Below are 8550 nucleotides of genomic sequence, written 5' to 3'. Positions count from 1 at the left end.
CAAATAACCAAAACCACTTGAAAACCATTTGGAGATATAAAATTTTAAAGTTGTGGTGTTTGGTGTTTGATATAGTTTTCATTGCTTTGGTCCCTAAACTTCTCCCCCTTTGGCATCAACCACCGAAAAGGAAGACATTAAAAGCATGTAGGAAGTAAATAAAAGCTTGCCCTCAACAAGAATTGTATCAAATGATATTACTAGAAGGATATTAAATTAAACCATATGAATGATACCAGTTGAAATGATTACTCCCCCTAAACACTACACCAAAATAGTAAACTTCCTAGAGCCTAAACCCTAGGAAGTTAGCTCTAAACTCTAGGAAGTTAGTTAAACTCTCGGAAGTTAAGCCATCCCGTCGGAAGTTTGGCTCTCGGAAATTTTTTGTCGGAAGTTAGCTTAACTTCCTAGAGCCCTCTAGGAAGTTAGCTAACTTCCTACAGCCAAAAAAGCCTCTCGAAAGTTAGTAGGTTCTCGGAAGTTAGTACCTTCACACCGTCAACGCCGTCAGCTGACTAACTTCCTACGACTAACTTCCTACGGCTGACTGTAGCCCTAGGAAGTTAGCTGGCTAACTTCCTATGGCTCACTGTAGCCCCTAGGAAGTTAACTGATTAACTTCCTATGGCCCAATAAGCCTCTAGGAAGTTAATTTGACCAGCATTACAAATGTTGTTTATTTTTATTTTACACCACATTCCACAACATAACAAATATATCAACACCTATATAGCACAACATATTTTCACATAAAACATCTCACACACAATCACATAACAATATTTAAATCCATAGTCTCATCAATTACATCACAAAAGTCTCATCCATAGTCATAATAAGATACATCTCATCATCCAATACTAATAAGAGATAATATCTTATACATAGTCATAATAAAAGTCTCAAGTATCAGAACACAATAACATGGAAGCTCACGGTCGCCGATCACCATCGGGTTACAGTGACGAGTGATGGTCGATACCTCCACTAGCGAAGAGGGTTTCGACAAAGCCTAACCCATCTTCTCGTTCATGCGTCGGCAAGGTAGTTGGAGGGGTCTAATATACATGTACAAATGATATTTACTGAGTTACATCATAATATAACTAACAACAAGTAAATGATGATGAATTTGCATACCTGATGTTCGGTAGATGGAGATGTAGGTGTAGGTGGAGGTGAAGACCAAGGATAATAAACGGGAGGTGGGGGCACCGGGACGTGTATCCCTTGGACCTGTGCTAGTTGCTACAAATTTGTCTAACTCATTCACATACTAGGAGATGGATATTGTGAATGAAAAAATATATGCAAACGTTGTCACTGAAAGTTTGTGTATACCTGTTTTTATAAGGAAGATGATATTCCAAAATATTATGGCTGACCACTATCCTTATGTAAGTTATCTGCACCAAGTGTATTTAACAAAAAATGAAGGTAAATGTTATAGTTAGGGAAAAGCTAGGAATATGTACACGATTTTGTCACCAAGCACTACTCGTAAGAATACAAGAATCCAAAAAAAAAAGTGAAAACCCATACATCCTTAGAAAACTTCATGATCTTCCAGTATACTTGATTTTGAATTAAATGTGCACGCCTAATTTAATCCAGCACAACACACACATTCTCCATCTTGAAAGGGATGCCATGATAAATCATTTAGTTGTGCAGCTACATGGTATGTTCTATAAAGTACCTGATCAGTTGAAGCTCTTGAAGTACAGACTATTGAGGTCATGCATGTAACAGTATGATTTGATTTCTTTACAAATAGGATGTTGACACAGACTAAGGCCACACATATATATGTTTTTAGCTTGCACAGATTATATATGCAGCTTCCAGCTTTGTTAAAATTTACAACTTGACTTTAAGAATTCCTAGATTGTAACCAATATAAGTTTTCACAATCCGCGGGCTAGATTGTTACATTCCAACAATTGCTTCCCCAACATGTAAACGGTAACAATACGAAAAAAGGACCTTAATGTGTAATACAAAATAAACACAAGTACTGTGATAATATACTTAAAAGCTTTAGCCCTTTTGTATGTGCATATATTGTTAATATACTTAAATATATGACCTCATCTTTTTTTGTATGTGTAACATATCTTGCATGCACGTACAAAGAGTAATATAACAGAGATGTGGTTATATATGTTCTTTATATGAGCGCCAAAATTCAGCCCTTTCTCTCTAGGAATATGAAGGAAGGAGAACCGCAGAAAAATCAATATGGAACTAATATACGCATTATGCAATAATCAGCCTGATCATTCAGTCATCATATCATTATTTGAGATAATGGTCATTGGCTATAGTATGTCTAACATATCACAGTGACAGTGGTTAACTAAGGTATATGGTACGCGGCAACATGTGTTCTACAAAAAATGGCAATGGGGTGCAACTTATGTTTGGACAATTAACGAACTTGGCTATTCATCTCAATGCATCTTCCTTGCTAAACGACAGAAATATGTTGGTTAATTAGCATTTACATATTTTGCGCCTATAAGAGTCTAAGTTACACATGATTTTCAATTTTTTGTTTCCACAAATGTAGTTTATATGGAGGACTTCCTTTATTCTTTGTGAGATCGAGCCATCGAGGTCACAAGAAGTTGTTCTTGAGATAATACCCCGACCGAGGGATGTAAGTTCAGAAAAGAAATATGAATTGAACAACCATATGCAAAGGGTAGAAACAACGTGTAACAAGCAAAAACATGCATGCAGACACTGCTCCTGGCTCTTTTATTTTTTTCCTCCCCCATAACTCCCCATTGCCTTTTCCAGCTTACAACGTACCAAAGGTACTTTTGTCAATAGACACACCATCTATACATGTCTATTCTAGACTCATCAGTAGGGTTAATTTTCAGTTGACCTTGCGTAAAAGCACAAGAGAAGTCTTCCATTTTGCTTGTGTGGTGGTGCGTAGCTAATAATTGCCTACCATACGATCTACTACATTATGGCATGATGCACCATGGTATACATATGTAGTATGGACAAAGAGTGAGCAACAGTACAGAAAACTGGCAACCGGCAAAAGCACGAAAATGAAAACAAGAGTGCCAGCAGTAGCACTCATAATATAAACAAGAGATGGTGAGCAGTACCGATGAAAGAAGATGAGACGTTTCAGAAGTTAAACAATTGACCTGCAAATGCTTCTAGCTAGCTAGTCCGGGCTTTGCTGGCTGTAAGTTGAGTGCTGCTGATGGACATGGACTGTCAATGCAGCGAAGCAAAAAATTGAGTCAGATTTCAAACCATATGAAAGCAACAATAATTTATTAATTAATTCGCCTAACTTCTCTCTATATATATTATCAAGCCAGCACAAGAATTTGAATGGCCGAAACAAAAATCAGAGAACAAGTGTTAATAAGGCTACTCTAGATCCTATGATCAAAAGTTATAATGGAATCTCAAAAGGTGAAGAAGAAGGTAGCAGAAGGAAGGAGGAAATTTTCAACTTACCTTTTTTACTCCCCCGATGCTGTGCAGATGCGGGTGCGGGGGAGGAGGCGGCTGCTGCTGCAGCATGGACGCGCGAGGGGGCATGACGGCTGAGCCGAAGAAGAGGAGCTACCTAGCCGGGGCCGGGGCAGGGGCAGCCGCGGCGGGTGGCGTGGGCGGGCGCGGCGGGGTCGGCCCGTGGCGGGCGGGACCGAGGAAGACAGACGCGACTCGCGAGAGAGACGGGAGTTAGAAAGGTGAGAGAAGAGATAAGGTTGAGGAGAGGTTTAAAATAAAAAATATAACTTCCTAGAGTAAAGTCGTAGGAAGTTACATAACTTCCTAGAATTTGGGCATTTACTCTAGGAAGTTAAGTAACTTCCTAGAGCCGACTGTAGAAAGTTAGCTTTTCGTTTGACTGGTCAAAAGCTGAAATCTAACTTCCTAGAGGAAGCCGTAGGAAGTTAGGTGGGTAGCTAACTTCCTAGAGCCTGCCGTAGGAAGTTAGCTTTTCGTTTGACTGGTCAACAGCTGAAATCTAACTTCCTAGAGGAGGCCGTAGGAAGTTAGCTGCTCATGCTAACTTCCTAGAGCCGGCCGTAGGAAGTTAGCTTTTCGTTTGACCATAACCGTGGATTAGCAACTAAAAGCTAACTTCCTAGAGGAGGCCGTAGGAAGTTAGCTGCCCATGCTAACTTCCTACGGCTGCCTTTAGGAAGTTAGCGGCTCGTTTGACCGAACTCACGGGTTAGCATGTGAAAGCTAACTTCCGACAGCTTTTATAAAATACCGTAGGAAGTTATGTTTATTTCCTAGAGCTACCAGTTGCCTCTCGGAAGTTATTTTTTTCCTACGGTTTGTTATAAAAGCTGTAGGAAGTTAAAAAGCCGTAGGAAGTGTATGATTTTGGTGTAGTGAAATGAGTGTTCTCTTTAGAAAGAGGTTTCTCCCCTTTTTAGAGATGAAGAAATACTCCCCCTGACAGAGATCCTCTACTTAGGAAAAAGCATGTGAAAATTAGAGGTGCAAGACATGATTTGAAAAGACTAACTTCCTTTATGCATAGGTAACAGAATATGAGTTAACTACTTATGCATTTTTAGCAACATGGAAGCATATGATATGAAATATAGTCTAATCAAATTTTGGAGAAGACATGTAAATGATACTGGATATAGTCTCAAAAGATACCAATTGAAAGTCAATGGTGAGCTTGAGAGACATGAGAGTTCTTGGAGATTTTGCAGTGGAAGATTGTTGTCTTTCTCCGGGGACTTCATTTTCCTTACAATGAGACTATCACATGAAATAGACTTGAAAAGATGTTAGTCTCAAAGAGTTTGATTATAGAGTAACCTCCCCCTAAAGGTGTGCATACAAGTTTTGAATACTTGTAGGAGACATGCACTTTGATTTGATATCAAGAGGGGCAAATTATCTATAATCCTAACTTTGGCACATATGAGTTAAATGATACAACTTGTAGAAATAAAAAATTTCAATTTATGCATCATTTACTATGGAGTGATATAGAAGCTATGTGCCGTGCTTAAATAAACATTTTAAGCCATGTAGGTTTGCTTAAGTATATGAATTAAAAACAAGCAATCCTACCATATGATTTACCTAGTATGCATGATTTTAAACAAAAGTACATAACAAATGTAATACTAGGCAAGAAAAGGTAAAGTAGATAAAAGGTAAATAGATACGCATATCTAAAAACGAAGAATACAATAAAACTAGTTACCTTAGTCATGGGTGGGAAATTTGGGTCCAACATTCTCACTAACCCACTTGGCAAGTAATCTTGATCCAATATGATGTATCCCATGATATACATCCCGAATTTGCCAAGTCTCCAAATTTCCCGTGGACCTTTGGTCCACTCACTTCCCTTTCGGGATCCAAACCTTCTTGGTGCTTTTCATGGTTGAAATTATCTCTTTTGGCACCCAGATGCGTTTGGCCCCTTTTCCTTTGTTGGCTTGCTTGTTGGCCTTGATTGCTATCACCTTTCCGTTCTTTTTCTTCTTGATCAAATATGGTGTAGCATCCTTTTTGTTCACCTTTTTGATGTAGGTGTTGGAGATTTTGCTTGATGGCTTTTGCTTGAGCTTTTGTCTTTGTTTATCCCCGGTCATCGCCTTGCATTGGAAAGACTTGTGGCCTTCCTTGTGGCATATCCTACAAATCACAGTTTCTCCCTCCATAGGCTTGTTCACTCCCGCAGTGGTGTTATCCTGTGGAGGTTGGATTTGTTTGGCTTTGCCTTTCTTGTCATACAAAGCCTTGCCAAGGCGAGCCACTTCTTGCTTTAATTGTTCATTTTCCTTTGCAACCTCATCCGTACATGTCTCTACAACAATATTCTCAACAACGACTTGGTTGCAGGGGTTAGAATCATCAATTAAATCAAAGCAGGAAGTAGAAGCATCTTTCTTAATTATTTCAGGTATTTCAACTAAAGATGCTGCTGGGGTGCTACCAATGTTTTCTAGCTTAGTAGTTAGCTCATTGTTGTGTATGCTAAGAATTTCCATTTTCTCTAGCAAATTTTCAATAGCTTCTTGGGAGCTAGCTAACTTAGCCTTAAGTTTTTCATTCTTTTTAATAAGGCTATCATCGGTAGCAGTGGATGGAGCACTAGATTCTAATAGCTCAATTTTAGTTGATAGCTCACTATTTAAGTTTGCAAAAGTTTCAAATTTTTCTAGCAAACCTTTGTAATCATTTTGAGAGCTAACCAACTTATTTTTCAAAGTTTTAAGTTGAGCTTTTTGCTTAGTGCAAACATCCTGGAAAAATTCTACGGCTTCCGCAAGCTCATCTAGAGAGGGCTTTCCCTCACCTTCATCATCACTACCACTTTCATCACTAGAGGATGGAATGCTTTTGTTACCTCTTGCCATAAGACATTTGTGTGATGACCGTGATGATCGTGACGAGGACCGGTGGCTGCGCGTCCTTGGAGGTTCATCTTCACTTGAAGAATCATCCCAAGTTCTAACACTTGTTAGCGCTTTGCCTTTGCTCCTCTCCTTTTTGGGTTTGGCCATATTTGGACAGTTGTCCCTGAAGTGGCCCTTCTCCCCACATGCGAAGCATCCTCTCTTCCTTTGCTTTTTCCTGTCAATGTTAAAGAGAAGATCCTCGACCTGCAGGGGCACACCCATTAGATTAATCTTGCGGATCATCCTCATTACCTTTCCGACGCGTCGGATTGTTTCTTCGTCCTCGGAGGATGATGTGCATGGTTGATTATCTTCATCATCATCACTTTCTTCTTCTTCCTCTTCTTCACTTAAGGAACTTGGAGTGGGAGCCTTCTTTTTGCCCTTCCTTTCATCACATGCAAAAGCATATGGCCTTGAGGAAGTTGGCTCCTCTCCCCGACTCATTTTTCGCGACATCTCAAAGGCCGCGATTTTTCTAATCACAATGGTCGGGGTCATGTTGCTCAAATCCTCCATGTTGTGAAGGATGGTGATGATGCTCCCATATCTTTGTTGTGGTAGCAGGGAGATAATCTTCCTCACATGTCCGCATCACCTAGCTTATTAATGCCAATAGAATTGAGCTCATTGATAATTAGATTTAATCGAGAATACATGTCTCTAACAAGCTCATCATCTTTCATGGCAAAAGAATTATACTCATTTAAGACTAGGCAATGTTTTTGCTCACGGACATTGGATGTGCCGTCATGGAGCTCATGCAATTTTAGCCAAATCTCATTAGCAGTTTTCAAGGTAAATACTTGATTAAAAATATCCATGCTAAGAGATTCATACAAGCAATTTTTGGCTCTAGCATTTAAATGAATTTCTTTTTCCTCACTCGTGGTGGGTTTCTCGGGATTCTTGAGGGGTTTCATCCCGTCACGAGTGACTCTCCAAACACCTAGATCAATGGCCTCTAGGTAACAAGCCATTCTAGCACTATAATATGGGAAGTTAGTGTCGTCGAAGTGTGGTGGCCTATGGGTATCCATCCCTTCCTCTAAAAAGCGTCGGCTCTTTTAGCGGTGAAGCTAAAGCATTTCAAATGAGCCAAACCGGGCTCTGATACCACTTGTAGGAAACGGGTGACGCCTAAGAGGGGGGGGGGGTGAATTAGGACTTCTAAAACTTTTACTAAACTAGGCCACAATTAAATCCCTAGAGCAAAACCTATGCAAATAATCAAAACTAGAATGTGCAAACTAGGTTTTGTCTAAGTGTTGCTATCTCTACCGCAAAGGCTAAGTTTCAATCTACACTAAATAAGTATGACAATAAGATTGAAACTTAAATGCTTAATATAAATGCGGAATGTAAAGAGCTAAGTAGAGAAGCAAACTCTCGTGGATGACGCCGGTATTTTTACCGAGGTATCCGGAACCACGCAAGGTCCTGACTAATCCTCGTTGGTGCCCCTACGCAAAGGGAAGCCCACGCGAGGGCCAAGCACCACGGTCGAGTAACTCCGTAGAGAGCCACGGGCCTTCTCCACGCGCAAGTGGTGCTCCGCTTCCGGCTCCTCTCGGACGCTCCCCGCCGTCTCCACTATCGAGCTTCCAGCCGAAACGCCGCGGGCCTTGTTCCCTCCGGTACACGGTGGCGGCTGTGACACAAACGCGGTTGTCACGGTCTCGCAAGACTCTCGCCCCACTCGGTACAATTACAACGACTCACGCAAGAGCCGAGGGGTTGTGTGGTTTTACAAAACTCACTCAACTAACTAGGGTTCACCTAGAGCAAGCGCTAAAGCGGTCTAACTAACCTAAGCACTTCGCAAAGCACCTACGCTAATCACCGAGTGATTCTATTAAGCACTTGGGTGTTTGAGCTCTTGGAAATATGCACTATGTGTCTTGGTATGTTGCTTGGGCTCTCACACTTGAGAATGCCCGGTTGGGGTGGTATTTATAGCCTCCACACCCCAAACTAGTCGTTGGACAGAAAGCAACAGCTTTCTGTCGTCGGGTGCACCGGACAGTCCGGTGCACCCCCGGACATCTACTGTGCAATGTCCGGTGCACGCCACGTCAGCCGACCGTTGGCGCCTGTAGCAGTCGACCGTTGGATCCGA

The 8550-nt window shown here is 41.0% G+C and overlaps 1 long non-coding RNA gene across 2 annotated transcripts; it reads right to left on the bottom strand.

Annotated features, from left to right (window-relative positions):
• Positions 1-772: 772 nt before the first annotated feature.
• LOC103651101 (uncharacterized) lies at positions 773-3736 on the bottom strand. 2 transcript variants are annotated; one of them, XR_564573.3, is made up of 5 exons: positions 3499-3736; positions 3135-3246; positions 1345-1409; positions 1144-1251; positions 773-1061 (listed from the first exon to the last, which is right to left on the bottom strand). It is a non-coding gene; the product is annotated as an uncharacterized lncRNA (long non-coding RNA). The 2 variants fall into 2 exon arrangements; XR_564572.3 differs by having other exon boundaries at positions 776-1061; positions 3177-3246.
• Positions 3737-8550: the final 4814 nt, after the last annotated feature.

Source organism: Zea mays, chromosome 3 (assembly GCF_902167145.1).
Source record: "Zea mays cultivar B73 chromosome 3, Zm-B73-REFERENCE-NAM-5.0, whole genome shotgun sequence".
Taxonomy (NCBI): domain Eukaryota; kingdom Viridiplantae; phylum Streptophyta; class Magnoliopsida; order Poales; family Poaceae; genus Zea; species Zea mays.
This window is presented reverse-complemented; position numbering and strand designations above follow the sequence as displayed.